Source organism: Aegilops tauschii, chromosome 3 (assembly GCF_002575655.3).
Source record: "Aegilops tauschii subsp. strangulata cultivar AL8/78 chromosome 3, Aet v6.0, whole genome shotgun sequence".
NCBI classification, from domain to species: Eukaryota; Viridiplantae; Streptophyta; class Magnoliopsida; order Poales; family Poaceae; genus Aegilops; species Aegilops tauschii.
The window spans coordinates 484,926,123-484,953,082 of NC_053037.3; positions in this window are offsets into that span (position 1 = coordinate 484,926,123).

Here is a 26,960-nt window from a genome sequence, read left to right on the forward strand (position 1 = left end):
TTTTAAAAGAAAAGACAAACGGTATTAGGAAAACTAGAGAAATTTCTTCGAAAGGTCTTCAAGATCCTAAGCTAAATGCCTAAACCATCGGTGCTCTTCTTATTAGTGATGGAAGGCCTCGAGCACTTGTTCAAGTTGGCGGCGAATCACGGACTGCTGCCCCCTTTGGCAAGGAGGGGATTATCCGATAGGTTATCGTTCTTCACAGATGATGTGATGATATTTCTAAAGTTGGAGCCTAGTGATGTCGATGTAACGCTATCCCTATCTGCTGCTCTGAAGATCGGGTGGGCTTAATCCGCGATGGGATGGGATGTACAGTGGAGACTTTTCCTATAAAATATCTAGGTCTACCATTGACGATCAAGAAACTATACGACGCACAATTTCAGGATATCGTCGGCGGGATCGCTAGGAAGTTGCCGAATTGGTGCGCCCCCACTGTTGACAAGGCTGGGCGCCTAACCCTCGTGCAGGCAGTTCTATGTGCAATGCCTATCCATGTTGGCTTTGGATCCATCCCCCCCCCCCCCCCCCCCCCCCCCCCCAAGGTGCTGATGAAGATCATCAGGATATGCCGTTGGTTTTTGTGGGCAGGTGCCTCCGATGCGAGGGGCGGCCAGTGCGCTGGGAGGTTATTTGTCAACCGAAGTGGGCTGGTGGCCTAGAATTGCCCAACTTGACGTGTCTCAATGTCACCATGAGGGCCCGATGATTATGTCTTAAGCGAAGCGATGACATGAGACCTGTGGCGGAGTTCGACTTTACGACACCTCTGGAATCTATGCAACTATACCAAGCAACTGTTTTCATGGATTTGGGCGACGATAACTCCAATTTTCTCTAGGAGGAGAAATGGCTAGAGAGGGATGTATGTTCCAGAAAATTGTGCTGCTTGTTTACACCAAGATCAAGCAGCATCCGAGGGTTTCGAGAATGGTGGATGATGCTTTGGGAGGCGCCTGGGCGATGGGCCTTGGCTCGGACCTCTCTCCGGCAGAGTTGGCTGAATTCCTCATGTGTTATGGGACAGATTGACTATGATCCAGCTGTGGCCTGGAGTTGTTGATTCGGTTTGTTGCGTGTGGGAGCCTTCAGTGTCTACTCCGTACGATCGTCTTCTTGGGAAGATAGCACGATCAAGGAGAGAGCTTCATCTGGCGATCAAGGGCGCCTCTCAGGTGCAAAAATTTCACCTGGCTAGCTCCCAAGAACAGGGTCTGGACTTTGGACAGGCTGGCAAAGAGAGGATTGCCTCATTAGGATGCTTGCCCCCCGTGTGATCACGAGTAGGAATCCATCGATCATTTGCTGATCTCTTGCGTCTTTGCCTGTTCGGTCTGGTTTTATGGCCCTTTATGCTCGGGGTAAAGGAGAGTGGAGGCCCAGGGCTGGCAAGTAACTGATGCCCGATGCACATCACTTCCACTAAAACCACGACTGTGCAGGGATCTCAATACGTTCACGGCGCTTGTTCTTTGGGAAATTTCGAAGAATCGCAACGCAATGGTCCGCTAGTAGAAAAAGGCCCATTTGTCCCGGTTCGGGAACCGGGACTAAAGGGTCGGTACTAAAGCCCAATACCTTTAATCCCGGTTCTTATACGAACCGGGATAGATGGGGCTCCACGTGGCCATTGCGGCTTGTCCAGGCAAAGGGGCCTTTTGTCCCGGTTGGTAGCACCAACCGGGACCAAAAGGCATCCACGCGTCAGCAATTCAGGGGGCTGGGGTTTTTGGTTTTTTTAAGAGAGGGGTTTGGGGGTTTTGTAGGGTTAATTTAGGGGTTTCATATATTGTGTTAGCTAGCTAATAGAGAGAAGTGTCCTCTCTTATCTCCGTGCTTGGTCGACGCTACGTACTATATGTATAGAGAGGACTCGACACGCTAGCTAGTAAGCAAATGAAGGAAACCATTAAGTACAGAAGATCGTCATGAACATATACAGAGAGAAGTGATCGACCTCTCCTTCTCCGAGAGATTGGAACAAGTTTTCGTATATCTATCCGACGCTACTGGCTACATATATACAATATTAAGATCTCTTACAATCCCCTAACTTCTGAACTCAAGTTCCATATGGTATTCTCCGGCTTTATTGATCACGTGGTCAAGAAAGAATCCCGCCAATTCCTCTTGAATTGCTCGTATGCGATCTTGTGGTAGGAGTTCATTCCGCATCTGCCACGTCTAATTTGAAGAAGGGGGTCAATACATATATATGAATGAAACTCAACACAAATGATGGTGTAATAAAATGAAATTGTGAATATTATTACTTACGCACTTCAAATTTTCTTTTAGAGTAGCCCGCTTATTTTTGCAAGTCGCGTTGTAGATGAACTCGCAAACATAGTATCCACAGTAATTATTCTCTGCCACAAGCACTTTACGAGAAATAGAGGTCAATCAAACTGATAATGAAGCATTATAAATGGTATTGATGAAAGTAGCTAGAATCAACGGGAGATGCGCGGAACTAGCTAGCTAGTAGTACTTACTTTCGGGTGTGTAAATCGCAGCTCCCCCGGCAGTCCCGGAGCTTGTGCGGTGAATACTTTCCAAACCATGTGGGACAAAGAAAACAATTACTTGATATCAGGAAATGAACAAAGTTGCGGATATGGTGCGATAATGATCGATTGAACTTACTTCTCGAGCATTTTAGTCATGTCCGCATAGTCCTCGGGATTTTTTCGTCTCGAGTCTAAGACAGTTACTAGTCCCTGCTCAAGCTTAATCTCTAGGAGAATAAAGTGGAAGCTGCGCACGCATGCATAACTCATCAATTACATTACTATAACCTCGAGTAATACTGGCAACCGAATATGCACAAGACAGTAACACTCACTTGAAGTTGTAAGGAAAGAGTATTTTTTTTGAAGCAACGATCGTAGCAAGTTGGCCTCGGTTTGTTTGGCATCATATTTAACCATCCATTCATCTATGAGATTTGTGTTAATGAACCCAATATCATAGATTTCTACCTTTCTACATTCAACGATCTTCAATCTGCATAATATAGTGAGGATAATTATATATACATGCAATGAAAGAGCTGAGCTATATATAGAGACTTAGTTACAGCAGTAGTACTTACAGACAGTAGCAAGTGATGATTATTTAATCGAGGGCCTTTTGATTGAAAAACTGGAAGAACTCCTCAAATGGAACAGACAACAGATCAATTCCAATGAGGTCGTGCTCCTCTTTAACTCTCACCGTCAAAGTATCCTGCCCAGACTCGCTGCAGGTTTTCATGTACCAGTCATGGAATCTTCGCATCATCGTTGTTAGAGGAGGATGACCAGGTTTGACAAGAGGCTTCCCGTGCTGGTATTTGAAATCGTCCACCTCCATTGTATCAAAATGTGCATCGTCGGGCAGGTAATCTCCAGGATTGGTACCGGGCAGCATCCTTGGATGATTAGCGACGATATCGCTAGACACCTTGAGCGGGGGGCACAATTGGTTAGCTTGTTCGCCGAGCTGGGGAATTGTTTTTCCACTTCTTCGTTCTGCTAATCTTTGATCACTGCAAGTACTGCCCGACCGCTCCGCTTTGATATATGACCTTTCAATAATGCGCTCATATTTGGTTTTCGGCGGAGACAGTGGTGGTCGCTTCACGGCATCCAAAGTGTGCTGAACTTTCACCTTATCTATCTTCTCCTCCGGAGGTGGATGTTTCTTAGCTCTTTGCGTTTCAAAGAAGTCCTTCACTTGGGCTTCACAGATCTTCGCGTTTTCCTCCTTGGTCATCTCGTATGGTAACCTCTCTAGAGGCTTGAGAGATGGACCGAATCTGTATTGCCTCCCGCCTCTGGCTATACTGCTAGATGCCGGAGCAGCCGAAGTGGCTGCGGCTGTCTTGTTTCGTTGCTTACGATGCGGAGAAGAAGGAGGCGGAGTGCTACGACACGCCAGAGCAGCCGGAGCGGCGGCGGCTGTCTTCCGCTTTTGCTGACGAGGCGGAGGAGGAGGCAGGCTGCTCGGACGCGCCAGCGCAGGCGGAGAAGGAGGCGGAGTGCCGCCACACGCCGGATAGGGAGGCAGAGTGCCCTGATCACTCGGCAGAGGAGGAGGCGGAGTGCCCTGACTCGCCGGAGGAGGAGGAGGAGGCGGAGGCGTCCAATTCGGAAGGTTGATGAGCTCCTTCTGCCATAGACATGGAGTGTTCAGAGCAAGACCCAGCCGAGTCTCCCCTTAACCGGTAGGGTGGTCAAGCTCGAGCTCCTCAAATCCCTCTGTTATTTCATCCACCATGACAACATTATATCCTTCTGGAATCGGAAGACAGTGAAAAGTTGCTCCGGGTTCAGGAGGTGCAATAGAGCCGACAGCCGCCTTGACTTTGAAGTTCTGCCATTGCGTCATAAGGTGGCAATCTTGAGCCTCCGTGATAGCATCCACGGGGTAGCTAGCAAGAACCGTGAAGTCAGGCTGCTGACGGAGCTCGGTGGAAGCCATGCTGCTTCTCCGCTGAGATGGCGGGGTAGCTTCTGGGGTAGCTCCAACATGTCGCTGGCTGTCCTTTTCCTCTAGCGCTTGTACCCTTGCATGCAGCTTCTGCAGTTCGGTCTGCTCCACTTTCCTCCTCTCCCGAGTTTTGTAACCGCCTGCCTCGGGAAACCCAGCCTTCCATGAAACGGAGCCTGGCATGCCTCGTGTCCGTCCAGGGTGCTCAGGATTCCCGAGGGCCAGTGTGAGCTCGTTGTTCTCTCTGTCGGGAACGAACGTCCCTTGCTGCGCTGTGGCGATATACTTCTGAAGGTTCTTGACAGGTATTTCCAGTTGCTGGTTCGTCCAACGGCACTTCCCTATTTCAGGGTCCAAGGTTCCCCCAACCCCGAAGAACCAAGTCCTTGAACGGTCTGGCCAGTTCAATGTCTCTGGTTCGACCCCTTTATCAAGCAGGTCATTCTTAGCCTTGTCCCACAACGGCCGGGCTTTGAGGTAGCCACCTGACCCCGTGCGATGGTGAAGCTCCTTCTTTGCAGCATTTTTCTTGTTTGTCGCTGGCATCTTCTTACTCTTCTCCGATGTCTTGTGGGCCACAAATGCGTCCCAGTGATCTCTTATCTTCTCAAATCGGCCGGTGAATTCTGGAGTCTTTTCTTTGTCGACAAACGTTGTTTTCAACTCATTCTTCCACCTCCTGAATAGATCTGCCATCTTCTTAAGAGCATGAGCCTTGACCAATGGCTTTATAGCTGGCTTCTCCGGATCCTCCACTGGCAGTAGGGTGAAATTTGCCTTCAGCGCGGTCCAAAGATCATCTTTCTGCCTATCGTTGACATAAGACACCTGAGGGTCTTCGTTCTTAGTCTTATACCATTGGTGGATGCTGATCGGGATCATGTCCCTAACAAGAACCCCGCACTGAGCAGAAAATGCTTCCTTGGTCCGGATGGGTTCAATCGGTTGGCCATCGCGCGCGATTGCTGTGATCGTGAACCTTTCATCCTGGCACAACTTTTTCTTCGGGCCTCGTCTCGTTACCGAAGTTTTGCTCGATCTGGAGGGCTAGAAAAGAAGAAAGAAGAGAGTTAATATGTGTACATACCAAAACAGTTAATGCATCAATTAACTAGTCAGCACAAGCTTAATTAATATATATACCTGGTCGGACTCCGTTCGGTCACCGGAGCCGTCATCGTGGTCTCCTTCTTCCACCGGCATTCAGTCACCGGAGCCATCATAATCATGTCCTTCCTCCTCCATTGTTCGGTCACCGTACCTTCCTCACCCTCTCCTTCCAGACCGTCGGTGTCATTGAGATATGACAAGACATCGCCTCCGGCGAGGATTATGTCCCCCAACACCTTTCTGCTTCCAAGTCTCGGTGCTCCATAGTTTCTGCAAATGTTACAACATGGCAATTAATATACAAACATGACAGATGGATATATTAGTGGCAAATGTAAACCTAGCTAGCTAATCACAACAAGGAATCTTATTAGTGGCCTCGACGCTTCTATGGTTTGGGGTGGCCTCGGCAACGCTTCTAGGGTTTGGGGTGGCCTCGATGAAAACGCTCTTTTAACTTGGTAAATTTGGGTGGCCTCGGCAGCGCTTCTAGGGTTTGGGCCGGACCGCCTCTCTCATGATTGTCCAACGTCCGGACCGACAAGGGATTTAACAAAATGGCGCCATTCTGGATGTGCAGAAAATGGTCCATATTTTTCCTGATCTCATCTACCCTTCTATATGTCACGTTGTCTAGTGTCAAAGAATTCAAGAAAACCATGACTTCATCATTAGCCGGAAATGACAGGCGCATAATGGTACGAAGCTCTTCAAAGTTGTTTTGGAACGGAGTTCCCGATAGAATAATTCGCTTTTTGGTACAAAGTTTAGCAAGAGCCTTCCGAATATCGCTATTTGGAAGGCCTTTGATGAAATTCGTACAAAAAGGCGAATTATTCTATCAGGAACTCCGTTCCAAAACAACTTTGAAGAGCTTCAAAGCATCATACGCCTATTACTTCCAGTTAATGATGAAGCCATGGATTTCTTCAATACTTTGACAGACAACATGACATATAGAAGAATATAGATGAGATCAGAAAAAAATTGGATCAACTTGTGCGCATCCATAATGGGGGAATTCTTGATAAATCTGGACCCTCGACCCCTGGACGACCCTCGACCCCTCGACGACCCTCGACCCTTGACCCCTCGGCGACCCTCGACCCTCTACACTAGTTCACGACCCTTGACCGCTCGGCGATCCACGACCGTCTACCCTAGTTCCCGACCCTCGTCCCCCTCATGTCACGTTTGTCTAGTGTCAAAGGATTCAACAAAACCATGTCTTCATCATTAGGTGAAAGTAACAGGCGCATGATGGTACGAAGTTCTGCAAAGTTGTTCTGGAACGGAGTCCCAGATAGGATAATGTTGGAAATATGCCCTAGAGGCAATAATAAATGGTTATTATTATATTTCTTTGTTCATGGTAATTGTCTATTGTTCATGCTATAATTGTATTGTCCGGAAATCGTAATACATGTGTGAATACATAGACTACAACGTGTCCCTAGTAAGCCTCTAGTTGACTAGCTCGTTGATCAACAGATAGTCATGGTTTCCTGACTATGGACATTGGATGTCGTTGATAACGGGATCACATCATTAGGAGAATGATGTGATGGACAAGACCCAATCCTAAGCATAGCATAAAAGATCGTGTAGTTTCGTTTGCTAGAGCTTTTCCAATGTCAAGTATCTTTTCCTTAGACCATGAGATCGTGCAACTCCCGGATACCATAGGAGTGCTTTGGGTGAGCCAAACGTCACAACGTAATTGGGTGACTATAAAGGTGCACTACGGGTATCTCCGAAAGTGTCTGTTGGGTTGGCACGGATCGAGACTGGGATTTGTCACTCCGTGTGACGGAGAGGTATCTCTGGGCCCACTCGGTAATGCATCATCATAATGAGCTCAATGTGACTAAGGCGTTAGTCACGGGATCATGCATTGCGGTACGAGTAAAGAGACTTGCCGGTAACGAGATTGAACAAGGTATTGGGATACCGACGATCGAATCTCGAGCAAGTAACATACCGATTGACAAAGGGAATTGCATACGGGGTTGATTGAATCCTCGACACCGTGGTTCATCCGATGAAATCATCGTGGAACATGTGGGAGCCAACATGGGTATCCAGATCCCGCTGTTGGTTATTGACCGGAGAGGCGTCTCGGTCATGTCTGCATGTCTCCCGAACCCGTAGGGTCTACACACTTAAGGTTCGGTGACGCTAGGGTTGTAGAGATATGTGTATGCGGAAACCCGAAAGTTGTTCGGAGTCCCGGATGAGATCCCGGACGTCACGAGAGGTTCCGGAATGGTCCGGAGGTGAAGAATTATATATAGGAAGTCAAGTTTCGGCCACCGGGAAAGTTTCGGGGGTTACCGGTATTGTACCGGGATCACCGGAAGGTCCCGGGGGTCCACCGGGTGGGGCCACCTATCCCGGAGGGCCCCATGGGCTGAAAGTGGAAGGGAACCAGCCCCTATTGGGCTGGGCGCCCCCCATGGGCCTCCCCCCATGCGCCTAGGGTTGGGAACCCTAGGGTGGGGGGACTTCCCCCTTGCCTTGGGGGGCAAGGCAACCCCTTCCCCCCCTTTGGCCGCCGCCCCCCCTTGGAGATCCCATCTCCCAGGGCCGGCGCCCACCCCAGGGGGCCTATATAAAGGGGGGGAGGGAGGGCAGCAACCTACAGCCTTGGGCGCCTCCCTCCTCCCCTGCAACACCTCTCTCTCTCTCTCGCAGAAGCTCGGCGAAGCCCTGCCGGAGACCCGCTACATCCACCACCACGCCGTCGTGCTGCTGGATCTCCATCAACCTCTCCTTCCCCCTTGCTGGATCAAGAAGGAGGAGACGTCGCTGCACCGTACGTGTGTTGAGCGCGGAGGTGCCGTCCGTTCGGCACTCGGTCATCGGTGATTTGGATCACGGCGAGTACGACTCCGTCATCCACGTTCATTGGAACGCTTCCGCTCGCGATCTACAAGGGTATGTAGATGCACTCCCTTCCCCTCGTTGCTAGTATACTCCATAGATGCATCTTGGTGAGCGTAGGAAAATTTTAAAATTATGCTACGATTCCCAACAGTGGCATCATGAGCCAGGCCTATGCGTAGTTACTATGCACGAGTAGAACACAAAGCAGTTGTGGGCGTTGAGTTTGCCAATTCTTCTTGCCGCTACTAGTCTTTTCTTGTTTCGGCGGCATTGTAGGATGAAGCGGCCCGGACCGACCTTACACGTACGCTTACGTGAGACAGGTTCCACCTACTGACATGCACTAGTTGCATAAGGTGGCTAGCGGGTGTCTGTCTCTCCTACTTTAGTCGGAACGGATTCGATGAAAAGGGTCCTTATGAAGGGTAAATAGAAATTGGCAAATCACGTTGTGGTCATACGTAGGTAAGAAACGTTCTTGATAGAAACCTACAAACCACGTAAAAACTTGCAACAACAATTAGAGGACGTCTAACTTGTTTTTGCAGCAAGTGCTATGTGATGTGATATGGCCAGAAGATGTGATGAATGATATATGTGATGTATGAGATTGATCATATTCTTGTAATAGGAATCACGACTTGCATGTCGATGAGTATGACAACCGGCAGGAGCCATAGGAGTTGTCTTTATTATTTTGCATGACCTGCGTGTCATTGAATAACGCCATGTAAATTACTTTACTTTGTTGCTAAACGCATTAGCCATAGAAGTAGAAGTAATCATTGGCGTGACGACTTCATGAAGACACAATGATGGAGATCATGGTGTCATGCCGGTGACGAAGATGATCATGGTGCCCCGAAGATGGAGATCAAAGGAGCATAATGATATTGGCCATATCATGTCACTATTTGATTGCATGTGATGTTTATCATGTTTTTGCATCTTATTTGCTTAGAACGGCGGTAGTAAGTAAGATGATCCCTTATAATAATTTCAAGAAAGTGTTCACCCTAACTGTGCACCGTTGCGAAGGTTCGTTGTTTCGAAGCACCACGTGATGATTGGGTGTGATAGATTCTAACATTCGAATACAACGGGTGTTGACGAGCCTAGCATGTACAGACATGGCCTCGGAACACACGCAATACACTTAGGTTGACTTGACGAGCCTAGCATGTACAGACATGGCCTCGGAACACGGAGGACCGAAAGGTCGAGCATGAGTCGTATAGAAGATACGATCAACATGGAGATGTTCACCGATCTTGACTAGTCCGTCTCACGTGATGATCGGACACGGCCTAGTTAAACTCGGATCATGTTTCACTTAGATGACTAGAGGGATGTCTATCTGAGTGGGAGTTCATTAAATAATTTGATTAGATGAACTTAATTATCATGAACTTAGTCTAAAATCTTTACACTATGTCTTGTAGATCAAATGGCCAACGTTGTCCTCAATTTCAACGCGTTCCTAGAGAAAACCAAGCTGAAAGATGATGGCAGCAACTATACGGACTGGGTCCGGAACCTGAGGCTCATCCTCATAGTAGCCAAGAAAGATTATGTCTTAGAAGCACCGCTAGGTGATGCACCAATCCCACAGAACCAAGACGTTATGAACGCTTGGCAATCACGTGTTGATGATTACTCCCTCGTTCAGTGCGGCATGCTTTACAGCCTAGAACCGGGTCTCCAAAAGCGTTTTGAGAAACATGGAGCATACGAGATGTTCGAGGAGCTGAAATTGGTTTTCCAAGCTCATGCCCGGGTCGAGAGATATGATGTCTCCGACAAGTTCTTCAGCTGTAAAATGGAGGAGAACAGTTCTGTTAGTGAGCACATACTCAGAATGTCTGGGTTGCACAACCGCTTGTCTCAGCTGGGAGTTAATCTCCCGGATGACGCGGTCATTGACATAATCCTCCAGTCGCTTCCACCAAGCTACAAGAGCTTTGTGATGAACTACAATATGCAGGGGATGGAAAAGACCATTCCTGAGGTATATTCAATGCTGAAATCAGCGGAAGGGGAGATCAGAAAAGAACATCAAGTGTTGATGGTGAATAAAACCACTAAGTTCAAGAAGGGCAAGGGTAAGAAGAACTTCAAGAAGGACGGCAAGGGAGTTGCCGCGCCCGGTAAACCAGTTACTGGGAAGAAGTCAAAGAATGGACCCAAGCCCGAGACTGAGTGCTTTTATTGCAAGGGAAGTGGTCACTGGAAGCGGAACTGCCCCAAATACTTAGCGGACAAGAAGAAGGCCGGCAATACCAAAGGTATATGTGATATACATGTAATTGATGTGTACCTTACCAGTACTCGTAGTAGCTCCTGGGTATTTGATACCGGTGCGGTTGCTCATATTTGTAACTCAAAACAGGAACTACGGAATAAACGGAGACTGGCGAAGGACGAGGTGACGATGCGCGTCGGGAATGGTTCCAAGGTCGATGTGATCGCCGTCGGCACGCTACCTCTGCATCTACCCACGGGATTAGTTTTAAACCTCAATAATTGTTATTTAGTGCCAGCTTTGAGCATGAACATTGTATCTGGATCTCGTTTAATTCGAGATGGCTACTCATTTAAATCCGAGAATAATGGTTGTTCTATTTATTTGAGAGATATGTTTTATGGTCATGCCCCGCTGGTCAATGGTTTATTTTTGATGAATCTCGAACGTGATGTTACACATGTTCATAGTGTGAATACCAAAAGATGTAAAGTTGATAACGATAGTCCCACATACTTGTGGCACTGCCGCCTTGGTCACATTGGTGTCAAGCGCATGAAGAAGCTCCATGCAGATGGACTTTTGGAGTCTCTTGATTACGAATCATTTGACACGTGCGAACCATGCCTCATGGGTAAGATGACCAAGACTCCATTCTCCGGAACAATGGAGCGAGCAACCAACTTATTGGAAATCATACATACCGATGTGTGCGGTCCAATGAGTGTTGAGGCTCGCGGAGGATATCGTTATGTTCTCACTCTCACTGATGACTTAAGTAGATATGGGTATGTCTACCTAATGAAACACAAGTCTGAAACCTTTGAAAAGTTTAAGGAATTTCAGAGTGAGGTTGAGAATCAACGTGACAGGAGAATAAAACTCTTACGATCAGATCGTGGTGGAGAATATTTAAGTCACGAGTTTGGTGCACACTTAAGGAAATGTGGAATAGTTTCACAACTCACGCCGCCTGGAACACCTCAGAGAAATGGTGTGTCCAAACGTCGTAATCGCACTCTATTGGATATGGTGCGATCTATGATGTCTCTTACCGATTTACCGCTCTCATTTTGGGGCTATGCTTTAGAGACTGCCGCATTCACTTTAAATAGGGCTCCGTCGAAATCCGTTGAGACAACACCGTATGAATTATGGTTTGGGAAGAAACCTAAGCTGTCGTTTCTAAAAGTTTGGGGATGCGATGCTTATGTCAAGAAACTTCAACCTGAAAAGCTCGAATCCAAATCGGAAAAATGCGTCTTCATAGGATACCCTAAGGAAACTATTGGTTATACCTTCTACCTCAGATCCGAAGGCAAGATCTTCGTTGCCAAGAATGGATCCTTTCTGGAGAAGGAGTTTCTCTCGAAAGAATTGAGTGGGAGGAAAGTGGAACTTGATGAGGTGATAGTCACCCCTTCCGAACCGGAAAGTAGCGCAGCGCGGGAAAATGTTCCTGTGGTGCCTACACCAACTGGGGAGGAAGTTAATGATGATGATCATGAAGCTTCGGATCAAGTTACTACTGAACTTCGTAGGTCCACAAGGACACGTTCCGCACCAGAGTGGTACGGCAACCCTGTCTTGGAAATCATGTTGTTAGACAACGGTGAACCTTCGAACTATGAAGAAGCGATGGCGGGCCCGGATTCCGACAAATGGCTAGAAGCCATGAAATCCGAGATAGAATCCATGTATGAAAACAAAGTATGGACATTGACTGACTTGCCCGATGAGCGGCGAGCCATAGAAAACAAATGGATCTTTAAGAAGAAGACGGACACAGATGGTAATGTGACCATCTACAAAGCTCGACTTGTCGCTAAGGGTTATCGACAAGTTCAAGGGGTTGACTACGATGAGACTTTCTCACCCGTAGCGAAGCTGAAGTCCGTCCGAATCATGTTAGCAATTGCCGCATACTATGATTATGAGATATGGCAGATGGACGTCAAAACGGCATTCCTTAATGGCTTCCTTAAGGAAGAGTTGTATATGATGCAGCCGGAAGGTTTTGTCGATCCTAAGAATGCTAACAAAGTATGCAAGCTCCAGCGCTCAATCTATGGGCTGGTGCAAGCATCTCGGAGTTGGAACATTCGCTTTGATGAGATGATCAAAGCGTTTGGGTTTACACAGACTTATGGAGAAGCCTGTGTTTACAAGAAAGTGAGTGGGAGCTCTGTAGCATTTCTCATATTATATGTGGATGACATACTGTTGATGGGAAATGATATAGAATTCTTGGAGAGTATAAAGGCCTATTTGAATAAGTGTTTTTCAATGAAGGACCTTGGAGAAGCTGCGTATATATTAGGCATCAAGATCTATAGAGATAGATCAAGACGCCTCATTGGTCTTTCACAGAGTACATACCTTGACAAGATATTGAAGAAGTTCAGTATGGATCAGTCCAAGAAGGGGTTCTTGCCTGTATTGCAAGGTGTGCAATTGAGCACGGCTCAATGCCCGACCACGGCAGAAGATATAGAAAAGATGAGTGTCATCCCCTATGCCTCGGCCATAGGGTCTATTATGTATGCCATGCTGTGTACCAGACCTGATGTAAACCTTGCCGTAAGTTTGGTAGGAAGGTACCAAAGTAATCCCGGCATGGAACACTGGACAGCGGTCAAGAATATCCTGAAGTACCTGAGAAGGACTAAGGATATGTTTCTCGTTTATGGAGGTGACGAAGAGCTCGTCGTAAAGGGTTACGTCGACGCTAGCTTCGACACAGATCTGGATGACTCGAAGTCACAGACCGGATACGTGTATATTTTGAATGGAGGAGCAGTAAGCTGGTGCAGTTGCAAGCAAAGCGTTGTGGCGGGATCTACATGTGAAGCGGAGTACATGGCAGCCTCGGAGGCAGCACAGGAAGCAGTCTGGATGAAGGAGTTCATTACCGACCTAGGGGTGATTCCCAATGCGTCGGGCCTGATGACTCTCTTCTGTGACAACACTGGAGCTATTCCCCTTGCGAAGGAGCCCAGGTTTCACAGGAAGACCAGGCATATCAAGCGTCGCTTCAACTCCATTCGTGAAAGTGTTCAAAATGGAGACATAGATATTTGTAAAGTACATACGGACCTGAATGTAGCAAATCTGTTGACTAAGCCTCTCCCTAGGGCAAAACATGATCAACACCAGGACGCAATGGGTGTTCGATTCATCACAATGTAACTAGATTATTGACTCTAGTGCAAGTGGGAGACTGTTGGAAATATGCCCTAGAGGCAATAATAAATGGTTATTATTATATTTCTTTGTTCATGGTAATTGTCTATTGTTCATGCTATAATTGTATTGTCCGGAAATCGTAATACATGTGTGAATACATAGACTACAACGTGTCCCTAGTAAGCCTCTAGTTGACTAGCTCGTTGATCAACAGATAGTCATGGTTTCCTGACTATGGACATTGGATGTCGTTGATAACGGGATCACATCATTAGGAGAATGATGTGATGGACAAGACCCAATCCTAAGCATAGCATAAAAGATCGTGTAGTTTCGTTTGCTAGAGCTTTTCCAATGTCAAGTATCTTTTCCTTAGACCATGAGATCGTGCAACTCCCGAATACCGTAGGAGTGCTTTGGGTGAGCCAAACGTCACAACGTAACTGGGTGACTATAAGGGTGCACTACGGGTATCTCCGAAAGTGTCTGTTGGGTTGGCACGGATCGAGACTGGGATTTGTCACTCCGTGTGACGGAGAGGTATCTCTAGGCCCACTCGGTAATGCATCATCATAATGAGCTCAATGTGACTAAGGCATTAGTCACGGGATCATGCATTGCGGTACGAGTAAAGAGACTTGCCGGTAACGAGATTGAACAAGGTATTGGGATACCGACGATCGAATCTCGGGCAAGTAACATACCGATTGACAAAGGGAATTGCATACGGGATTGATTGAATCCTCGACACCGTGGTTCATCCGATGAGATCATCGTGGAACATGTGGGAGCCAACATGGGTATCCAGATCCCGCTGTTGGTTATTGACCGGAGAGGCGTCTCAGTCATGTCTGCATGTCTCCCGAACCCGTAGGGTCTACACACTAAAGGTTCGGTGACGCTAGGGTTGTAGAGATATGTGTATGCGGAAACCCGAAAGTTGTTCGGAGTCCCGGATGAGATCCCGGACGTCACGATAGGTTCTGGAATGGTCCGGAGGTGAAGAATTATATATAGGAAGTCAAGTTTCGGCCACCGGGAAAGTTTCGGGGGTTACCGGTATTGTACCGGGACCACCGGAAGGGTCCCGGGGGTCCACCGGGTGGGGCCACCTATCCCGGAGGGCCCCATGGGCTGAAAGTGGAAGGGAACCAGCCCCTAGTGGGCTGGGCGCCCCCCCATGGGCCTCCCCCCATGTGCCTAGGGTTGGGAACCCTAGGGTGGGGGGACTTCCCCCTTGCCTTGGGGGGCAAGGCAACCCCTTCCCCCCTTTGGCCGCCGCCCCCCCTTGGAGATCCCATCTCCCAGGGCCGGCGCCCCCCAGGGGGCCTATATAAAGGGGGGAAGGGAGGGCAGCAACCTACAGCCTTGGGCGCCTCCCTCCTCCCCTGCAACACCTCTCTCTCTCTCTCTCTCTCTCTCTCTCTCTCTCTCTCTCTCTCTCTCGCAGAAGCTCGGCGAAGCCCTGCCGGAGACCCGCTACATCCACCACCACGCCGTCGTGCTGCTGGATCTCCATCAACCTCTCCTTCCCCCTTGCTGGATCAAGAAGGAGGAGACGTCGCTGCACCGTACGTGTGTTGAACGCGGAGGTGCCGTCCGTTCGGCACTCGGTCATCGGTGATTTGGATCACGGCGAGTACGACTCCGTCATCCACGTTCATTGGAACGCTTCCGCTCGCGATCTACAAGGGTATGTAGATGCACTCCCTTCCCCTCGTTGCTAGTATACTCCATAGATGCATCTTGGTGAGCGTAGGAAAATTTTAAAATTATGCTACGATTCCCAACAGATAATTCGCTTTTTGGTACAAAGTTCAGCAAGAGCCTTCCGAATATCGCTATTTGGAAGGCCTTTGCTAAAATTTGTACCAAAAGGCGAATTATCCTATTCGGGACTCCGTTCCAGAACAACTTTGCAAAACTTCGTACCATCATGCCCCGGTTATTTCCGGCTAATGATGAAGCCATGGATTTCTTCAATACTTTGACACAAGGCAACCCGTCGACCCCTTGGCGATCCTCGACTCTCGACCCCTCGACGACCCAAGACCCTCGACCGCTCGGCGATCCATGACCCTCTACTCTAGTTCCCGACCCTCGACCCCCTCATGTCACGTTTGTCTAGTGTCAAAGGATTTAACAAAACCATGTCTTCATCATTAGGCGAAAGTTCCCAATCCTCGACACCCTCGTTCCCGATAAATATTAAGAAGAGAAAGAAGAAAAAAAAGAGGAGAAGAAGAAGGAATAGAGGAGAAGAAGAATTTTTTTCTTCTTCTTCCCCTTCTTCTCTTCTTCTTCTCCTTCTTTCTCTTCTTATTTTTTCTCCTCTTCTTCCTCGGTGACCCTCGACCCCTCGGCGACCCTCGACCCTCTACACCCTCGTTCCCGATAAAAAATAAGAAGAGGAAGAAGAAGAAAAAAAGAGGAGAAGAAGAAGAAGAAAAAATAGAAGAAAAAAAGAGGAGAAGAAGAAAAAATAGAAAAAAAAAATCAATTTTTTCTTCTTCTCCTCTATTCCTTCTTCTCTCCTTTCTTTTTCTTCTTCTTCCTCTTCTTATTTTTTCTCCTCTTCTTCTCCTTCTTCTCCTTCTTCTTCTCCTTCTTCCTCTTCTTATTTTCCTTTTTCCTCTCCTTCTTTTTCTTCTTCTTCCTTCTTCCTTCTTCCTTGTTTCTTCTTTTTCCTTATTTTCCTTCTTCCTCGACGACCCTAATGATACGGCTCCAACGTATCTACTTTTCCAAACACTTTTGCCCTTGTTTTGGACTCTAACTTGCATGATTTGAATGGAACTAACCTGGACTGACGCTGTTTTCAGCAGAATTTCCATGGTGTTATTTTTGGGCAGAAAATAAAAGTTCTCGGAATGACCTGAAACTTCACGGAGAATATTTTTGGAATTTATAATAAATATTGGCGAAAGAATCAACACCAGGGGGCCACACCCTGTCCACGAGGGTGGAGGGAGCGCCCCCTGTCTCGTGGGCCCCCTGAGGCTCCACCGACGTCAACTCCAACTCTATATATTATCGTTCGGGGAGAAAAAAATCAGAGAGAAGGATTCATCACGTTTTACGATACGGAGCCGCCGCCAAGCCCTAATCTCTCTCGGAAGGGCAGATCCGAAGTCCGTTTGGGGCTCCGGAGAGGGGAATCCGCCGTCGTCATCATCAACCTTCCTCCATCACCAATTTCATGATGCTCACCGCCGTGCGGTAGTAATTCCATCGTAGGCTTGCTGGACGGTGATGGGTTGGATGAGATTTATCATGTAATCGAGTTAGTTTTGTTAGGGTTTGATCCCTAGTATCCATTATGTTCTGAGATTGATGTTGCTATGACTTTGCTATGCTTAATGCTTGTCACTAGGGCCCGAGTGCCATGATTTTAGATCTGAACCGATTATGTTTTCATGAATATATGTGAGTTCTTGATCCTATTCTGCAAGTCAATAGTCACCTACTATGTGTTATGATCCGGTAACCCTGAAGTGACAATAATCGGGACCACTCCCGGCGATGACCGTAGTTTGAGGAGTTCATGTATTCACTAAGTGTTAATGCTTTGGTCCGGTACTCTATTAAAAGGAGGCCTTAATATCACTTAGTTTCCAATAGGACCCCGCTGCCACGGGAGGGTAGGACAAAAGATGTCATGCAAGTTCTTTTCCATAAGCATGTATGACTATATTCGAAATAGATGCCTACATTACATTGATGAACTGGAGCTAGTTCAGTGTCACCCTAGGTTATAACTGTTGCATGAGGAATCGCATCCGACATAATTATCCATCACTGATCCATTGCCTACAAGCTTTTTGTTGGGGATCGTAGCAGAAATTAAAATTTTCTACGCATCACCAAGATCTATCTATGGAGTTCACTAGCAACGAGAGGGGAGGAGTGCATCTACATACCCTTGTAGATCGCGAGCGGAAGCGTTCAAGAGAACGGGGTTGATGGAGTCGTACTCGTCATGATCCAAATCACCGATGATCCTAGCGCCGAACGGACAGGACCTCCGCGTTCAACACACGTACGGTTGGGAGAGACGTCTCCTCCTTCTTGATCCAGCAAGGGGGAGGAGAGGTTGATGGAGATCCAGCAGCACGACGGCATGGTGGTGGAAGCAGCGGGGATCTCGGCAGGGCTACGCCAAGCTCAGCGAGAGGGAGAGGTGTTACGGGGGGAGAGGGAGGCGCCAGGGGCTTCGGTGCGCAGCCCTCCCTCCCCCTCTTTATATAGGGGCCCTGGAGGGGCCACCGGCCCCTAGAGATCCAATCTCAAGGGGGGGGGGCGGCGGCCAAGGGGGGAACTTGCCCCCCAAGTCAGGTGGGGCGCCCCTAGGCGCAGGGGGAGGCCCATGGGGGGCGCACCAGCCCACCAGGGGCTGGTTCCCTTCCCACTTCAGCCCATGGGGCCCTCCGGGATAGGTGGCCCCACCCGGTGGACCCCCGGGATCCTTCCGGTGGTCCCGGTACAATATCGGTGACCCCCGAAACTTTCCCGGTGGCCGAAACTGGACTTCCTATATACAAATCTTTACCTCCGGACCATTCCAGAACTCCTTGTGATGTCCGGGATCTCATCCGGGACTCCGAACAACTTTCGGGTTTCCGCATACTAATATCTCTACAACCCTAGCGTCATCGAACCTTAAGTGTGTAGACCCTACGGGTTCGGGAGACACGTAGACATGACCGAGACGACTCTCCAGTCAATAACCAACAGCGGTATCTGGATACCCATGTTGGATCCCACATGCTCCTCGATGATCTCATCGGATGAACCACGATGTCGAGGATTCAAGTAATCCCGTATACAATTCCCTTTGTCAATCGGTACGTTACTTGCCCGAGATTCGATCGTCGGTATCCCAATACCTCGTTCAATCTCGTTACCGACAAGTCAATTTACTCGTACCGTAATGCATGATCCCGTGACCAACCACTTGGTCACATTGAGCTCATTATGATGATGCATTACCGAGTGGGCCCGGAGATACCTCTCCGTCATACGGAGTGACAAATCCCAGTCTCGATCTGTACCAACCCAACAGACACTTTCGGAGATACCTGTAGTGTACCTTTATGGCCACCCAGTTACGTTGTGATGTTTGGTACACCCAAAGCACTCCTACGGTAGCCGGGAGTTGCACGATCTCATGGTCTAAGGAAATGACACTTGACATTAGAAAAGCTCTAGCAGACGAACTACACGATCTTGTGCTATGCTTAGGATTGGGTCTTGTCCATCACATCATTCTCCCAATGATGTGATCCCGTTATCAATGACATCCAATGTCATGGTCAGGAAACTGTAACCATCCATTGATCAACGAGCTAGTTAACTAGAGGCTCACTAGGGACATATTGTGATCTATGTATTCACACATGTATTACGATTTCCGGATAACACAATTATAGCATGAACAATAGACAATTATCATGAACAAGGAAATATAATAATAACCATTTTATTATTGCCTCTAGGGCAACTTTCCAACAGTCTCCCACTTGCACTAGAGTCAATAATCTAGTTACATTGTGATGAATCGTACACCCATAGAGTTCTGGTGTTGATCATGTTTTGCCCGTGGAAGAGGTTTAGTCAACGGATCTGCGACATTCAAATCCGTATGTACTTTACAAATATCTATGTCTCCATTTTGAACATTTTCACGAATGGAGTTGAAGCGACGCTTGATGTGCCTGGTCTTCTTGTGAAACCTGGGCTCCTTGGCAAGGGCAATACCTCCAATGTTTTCACAGAAGAGAGTCATCGGCCCCGATGCATTGGGAATAACTCCTAGGTCGGCAATGAACTCCTTCATCCAGATTGCTTCATGTGCTGCCTCCGAGGCTGCCATGTACTCTGCTTCACATGTAGATCCCACCATGACGCTTTGCTTGCAACTGCACCAGCTGACTGCCCCACCATTCAAAATATACACGTATCCGGTTTGTGACTTAGAGTCATCCAGATCTGTGTCGAAGCTAGCATCGACGTAACCCTTTACGACGAGCTCTTCGTCATCTCCATAAACGAGAAACATATCCTTAGTCCTTTTCAGGTACTTCAGGATGTTCTTGACCGCTGTCCAGTGTTCCATGCCGGGATTACTTTGGTACCTTCCTACCAAACTTACGGCAAGGTTTACATCAGGTCTGGTACACAGCATGGCATACATAATAGACCCTATGGCCGAGGCATAGGGGACGACACTCATCTTTTCTCTATCTTCTGCCGTGGTCGGACATTGAGCCGTGCTCAATCTCACACCTTGCAATACAGGCAAGAACCCCTTCTTGGACTGATCCATATTGAACTTCTTCAATATCTTGTCAATGTATGTGCTTTGTGAAAGACCTATGAGGCGTCTCGATCTATCTCTATAGATTTTGATGCCTAATATGTAAGTAGCTTCTCCAAGGTCCTTCATTGAAAAACACTTATTCAAGTAGGCCTTTATACTTTCCAAGAATTCTATATCATTTCCCATCAATAGTATGTCATCCACATATAATAAGAGAAATGCTACAGAGCTCCCACTCACTTTCTTGTAAACACAGGCTTCTCCATAAGTCTGTGTAAACCCAAACGCTTTGATCATCTCATCAAAGCGAATGTTCCAACTCCGAGATGCCTGCACCAGCCCATAGATTGAGCGCTGGAGCTTGCATACTTTGTCAGCATTCTTAGGATCGACAAAACCTTCCGGCTGCATCATATACAATTCTTCCTTAAGGAAGCCGTTAAGGAATGCCGTTTTGATGTCCATTTGCCATATTTCATAATCGTAGAATGCGGCAATTGCTAACATGATTCGGACGGACTTCAGCTTCGCTCCGGGTGAGAAGGTCTCATCGTAGTCAACTCCTTGAACTTGTCGATAACCCTTAGCGACAAGTCGAGCTTTATAGATGGTAACATTTCCATCCGCGTCCGTCTTCTTCTTAAAGATCCATTTATTTTCTATCGCTCGCCGATCATCAGGCAAGTCTATCAAAGTCCATACTTTGTTTTCATACATGGATCCTATCTCGGATTGCATGGATTCAAGCCATTTGTTGGAATCTGTACCTGCAATTGCTTCTTCATTGTTCGAAGGTTCACCGTTGTCCAACAACATGATTTCCAGGACAGGGTTGCCGTACCACTCTGGTGCGGAACGTGTCCTTGTGGACCTACGAAGTTTAGTGGTAATTTGATCATGATCGTCATCATTAACTTCCTCTCTTGTCGGTGCAGGCACCACAGAAACATTTTCTTGTGCTGCGCTACTTTCTGGTTCGAGAGGGGTCATCTCATCAAGTTCCACTTTCCTCCCACTTACTTCTTTCGAGAGAAACTCTTTCTCCAGAAAGGACCCGTTCTTGGCAACGAAGATCTTGCCTTCGGATCTGAGGTAGAAGGTATACCCAATGGTTTCCTTAGGGTATCCTATGAAGACGCATTTTTCCGACTTGGGTTCGAGCTTTTCAGGTTGAAGTTTCTTGACATAAGCATCGCATCCCCAAACTTTAAGAAACGACAGCTTAGGTTTCTTTCCAAACCATAATTCATACGGCGTCGTCTCAACGGATTTCGACGGAGCCCTATTTAAAGTGAATGCGGCAGTCTCTAAAGCATAACCCCAGAATGATAGCGGTAGATCGGCAAGAGACATCATAGATCGCACCATATCCAATAGAGTGCGATTACGACGTTCGGACACACCATTACGCTGAGGTGTTCCAGGCGGCGTGAGTTGTGAAACAATTCCACATTTCCTTAAGTGTGTGCCAAATTCATGACTCAAATATTCCCCTCCACGATCTGATCGTAAGAACTTTATTTTCCTGTCACGTTGATTCTCAACCTCACTCTGAAATTCCTTGAACTTTTCAAAGGTCTCAGACTTGTGTTTCATTAAGTAGACATACCCATATCTACTCAAGTCATCAGTGAGGGTGAGAACATAACGATAGCCACCGCGAGCCTCAACGCTCATTGGACCGCACACATCAGTATGTATGATTTCCAATAAGTTGGTTGCTCGCTCCACTGTTCCGGAGAACGGAGTCTTGGTCATTTTACCCATGAGGCATGGTTCGCACGTGTCAAATGATTCATAATCAAGAGACTCCAAAAGTCCATCTGCATGGAGTTTCTTCATGCGTTTGACACCAATGTGACCAAGGCGGCAGTGCCACAAGTATGTGGGACTATCATTATCAACCTTACATTCTTGGCATTCACACTATGAATATGTGTAACCTCATGTTTGAGATTCATTAAGAATAAACCATTGACCAGCGGGGCATGACCATAAAACATATCTCTCATATAAATAGAACAAACATTATTCTCGGATTTAAATGAGTAGCCATCTCGCATTAAACGAGATCCAGATACAATGTTCATGCTCAAAGCTGGCACTAAATAACAATTATTGAGGTTTAAAACCAGTCCCGTAGGTAAATGTAGAGGTAGCGTGTCGACGGCGATCACATCGACCTTGGAACCATTCCCGACGCGCATCGTCACCTCGTCCTTCGCCAGTCTCCGCTTATTCCGTAGCTCCTGCTTTGAGTTACAAATATGAGCAACCGCACCGGTATCAAATACCCAGGAGCTACTACGAGCGCTGGTTAGGTACACATCTATAACATGTATATCACATATACCTTTGGTATTGCCGGCCTTCTTGTCCGCTAAGTACTTGGGGCAGTTCCGCTTCCAGTGACCGTTTCCCTTGCAATAAAAGCACTCAGTCTCAGGCTTGGGTCCATTCTTTGTCTTCTTCCCGGCAGCTTGCTTACCGGGCGCGGCAACTCCCTTGCCGTCTTTCTTGAAGTTCTTCTTACCCTTGCCTTTCTTGAACTTAGTGGTTTTATTCACCATCAACACTTGATGTTCCTTTTTGATCTCCACCTCCGCTGATTTCAGCATTGAATATACCTCAGGAATGGTCTTTTCCATTCCCTGCATATTGAAGTTCATCACAAAGTTCTTGTAGCTAGGTGGGAGCGACTGAAGGATTCTGTCAACGACCGCGTCATCCGGGAGATTAACTCCCAGCTGAGACAAGCGGTTGTGCAACCCAGACATTTTGAGTATGTGTTCGCTGATGGAATTATTCTCCTCCATCTTACAACTGTAGAGTTTGTCGGAGACTTCATATCTCTCGACCCGGGCATGAGCTTGGAAAACCATTTTCAGCTCTTGGAACATCTCATATGCTCCATGCTGCTCAAAACGCTTTTGGAGCCCCGGTTCTAAGCTGTAAAGCATGCCGCACTGAACCATGGAGTAATCATCACTACCTGACAGCCAGGCGTTCAGAACGTCTTGAGTTGCTGGGAAAACAGGTGGATCACCTAGCGGTGCTTCAAGGACATATGCTTTCTTGGCAGCTATGAGGATAATCCTCAGGTTACGGACCCAGTCTGTGTAGTTGCTACCATCGTCTTTCAGCTTGGTTTTCTCTAGGAACGCGTTGAAGTTGAGGGCAACATTAGCGTGGGCCATTTGATCTACAAGACATATTGTAAAGGTTTTTAGACTAAGTTCATGATAATTAAGTTCATCTAATCAAATTATTAACGAACTCCCACTCAGACAGACATCCCTCTAGTCATCTAAGTGATACATGATCCGAGTCAACTAGGCCGTGTCCGATCATAACGTGAGACGGACTAGTCATCATCGGTGAACATCTTCATGTTGATCGTATCTGCTATATGACTCATGTTCGGCCTTTCGGTCTCTTGTGTTCCGAGGCCATGTCTGTACATGCTAGGCTCGTCAAGTCAACCTAAGTGTATTGCGTGTGTAAATCTGGCTTACACCCGTTGTATGCGAACATTAGAACCTATCACACCCGATCATCACGTGGTGCTTCGGAACAACGAACCTTCGCAACGGTGCACAGTTAGGGGGAAAACTTTCTTGAAATTTTAGCGAGGGATCATCTTATTTATGCTACCGTCGTTCTAAGCAAATAAGATGTAAAACATGATAAACATCACATGCAATCAAATAGTGACATGATATGGCCAATATCATTTTGCTCCTTTTGATCTCCATCTTCGGGGCACCATGTTCATCATCATCACCGGCATGACACCATGATCTCCATCATCATGATCTCCATCATCGTGTCTTCATGAAGTTGTCTCGCCAACTATTACTTCTACTACTACGGCTAACGGTTAGCAATAAAGTAAAGTAATTACATGACGTTCCAGTTGACACGCAGGTCATAAATAAATTAAGACAACTCCTATGGCTCCTGCCGGTTGTCATACTCATCAACATGCAAGTCGTGATTCCTATTACAAGAACATGATCAATCTCATACATCACATATATCATTCATCACATCCTTTTGGCCATATCATATCACATGACACTTGCTGCAAAAACAAGTTAGACGTCCTCTAATTGTTGTTGCAAACTTTTACGTGGCTGCTATAGGTTTCTAGCAAGAACGATTCTTACCTACGCCAAAACCACAACGTGATATGCCAATTTCTATTTACCCTTCATAAGGACCCTTTTCATCGAATCCGATCCGACTAAAGTGGGAGAGACAGACACCCGCTAGCCACCTTATGCAACTAGTGTATGTCAGTCGGTGGAACCTGTCTCACGTAAGCGTACGTGTAAGGTCGGTCCGGGCCGCTTCATCCCACGATGCCGCTGAATCAAGATAAGACTAGTAACGGCAAGTAAATTGACAAAATCGACGCCCACAACAACTTGTGTTCTACTCGTGCATAGAAACTACGCATAGACCTAGCTCATGATGCCACTGTTGGGGATCGTAGCAGAAATTAAAATTTTCTACGCATCACCAAGATCTATCTATGGAGTTTACTAGCAACGAGAGGGGAGGAGTGCATCTACATACCCTTGTAGATCGCGAGCGGAAGCGTTCAAGAGAACGGGGTTGATGGAGTCGTACTCGTCATGATCCAAATCACCGATGATCCTAGCGCCGAACGGACGGGACCTCCGTGTTCAACACACGTACGGTTGGGAGAGACGTCTCCTCCTTCTTGATCCAGCAAGGGGGAGGAGAGGTTGATGGAGATCCAGCAGCACGACGGCGTGGTGGTGGAAGCAGCGGGGATCTCGGCAGGGCTACGCCAAGCTCAGCAAGAGGGATAGGTGTTACGGGGGGAGAGGGAGGCGCCAGGGGCTTCGGTGCGCAGCCCTCCCTCCCCCCTCTTTATATAGGGGCCCTGGGGGGGCCGCCGGCCCCTAGAGATCCAATCTCAAGGGGGGGGGCGGCCAAGGGGGGAACTTGCCCCCCAAGTCAGGTGGGGCGCCCCTAGGCGCAGGGGGAGGCCCATGGGGGGCGCACCAGCCCACCAGGGGCTGGTTCCCTTCCCACTTCAGCCCATGGGGCCCTCCGGGATAGGTGGCCCCACCCGGTGGACCCCCGGGACCCTTCCGGTGGTCCCGGTACAATACCGGTGACCCCCGAAACTTTCCCGGTGGCCGAAACTGGACTTCCTATATACAAATCTTTACCTCCGGACCATTCCGGAACTCCTCGTGATGTCCGGGATCTCATCCGGGACTCCGAACAACTTTCGGGTTTCCGCATACTAATATCTCTACAACCCTAGCGTCATCGAACCTTAAGTGTGTAGACCCTACGGGTTCGGGAGACACGTAGATATGACCAAGACGACTCTCCGGTCAATAACCAACAGCGGGATCTGGATACCCATGTTGGCTCCCACATGCTCCTCGATGATCTCATCGGATGAACCACGATGTCGAGGATTCTAGTAATCCCGTATACAATTCCCTTTGTCAATCGGTACGTTACTTGCCCGAGATTCGATCGTCGGTATCCCAATACCTCGTTCAATCTCGTTACCGACAAGTCACTTTACTCGTACCGTAATGCATGATCCCGTGACCAACCACTTGGTCACATTGAGCTCATTATGATGATGCATTACCGAGTGGGCCCAGAGATACCTCTCCGTCATACGGAGTGACAAATCCCAGTCTCGATCTGTGCCAACCCAACAGACACTTTCGGAGATACCTGTGGTGTACCTTTATGGCCACCCAGTTACGTTGTGACGTTTGGTACACCCAAAGCACTCCTACGGTATCCGGGAGTTGCACGATCTCATGGTCTAAGGAAATGACACTTGACATTAGAAAAGCTCTAGCAGACGAACTACACGATCTTGTCCTATGCTTAGGATTGGGTCTTGTCCATCACATCATTCTCCCAATGATGTGATCCCGTTATCAATGACATCCAATGTCATGGTCAGGAAACTGTAACCATCCATTGATCAACGAGCTAGTTAACTAGAGGCTCACTAGGGACATATTGTGATCTATGTATTCACACATGTATTACGATTTTCGGATAACACAATTATAGCATGAACAATAGACAATTATCATGAACAAGGAATATAATAATAACCCTTTTATTATTGCCTCTAGGGCATATTTCCAACACTTTTCACATATTAATCTTTGCTTAGTTACTTTTCCGTTGCCACTGTTACGATTGTTACAAAACTACTACTGTTACTTTTGCCACTGTTACCGTTACTTCCATTCTACTTTGCTACTAAATACTTTGCTGCAGATATTAAGTCTTTCAGGTGTGGTTGAATTGAAGACTCATCTGCTAATACTTGAGAATATTCTTTGGCTCCCCTTGTGTCGAATCAATAAATTTGGGTTGAATACTCTACCCTCGAAAAATGTTGCGATCCCCTATACTTGTGGTTTATCAAGACTATTTTCTGGCACCGTTGCCGGGGAGCATAGCTCTATTCTTTGAGTCACTTGGTATTTATATCTGTTGATCACTATGAGGAACTTGAAAGACGAAAAAACCAAGATTTATCCCTCAACTACGAGGGGAGGTAAGGAACTGCCATCTAGCTCTGCACTTGATTCTCCTTCTGTTTTGAGTAAACTTGCGACACCTAAAACTACTCCTTCTATTGATTTTGATATGTCGCATGTTATTGATCATGCCACATCTGCTATGCATGATGCTTATGATGAAACTACTTCT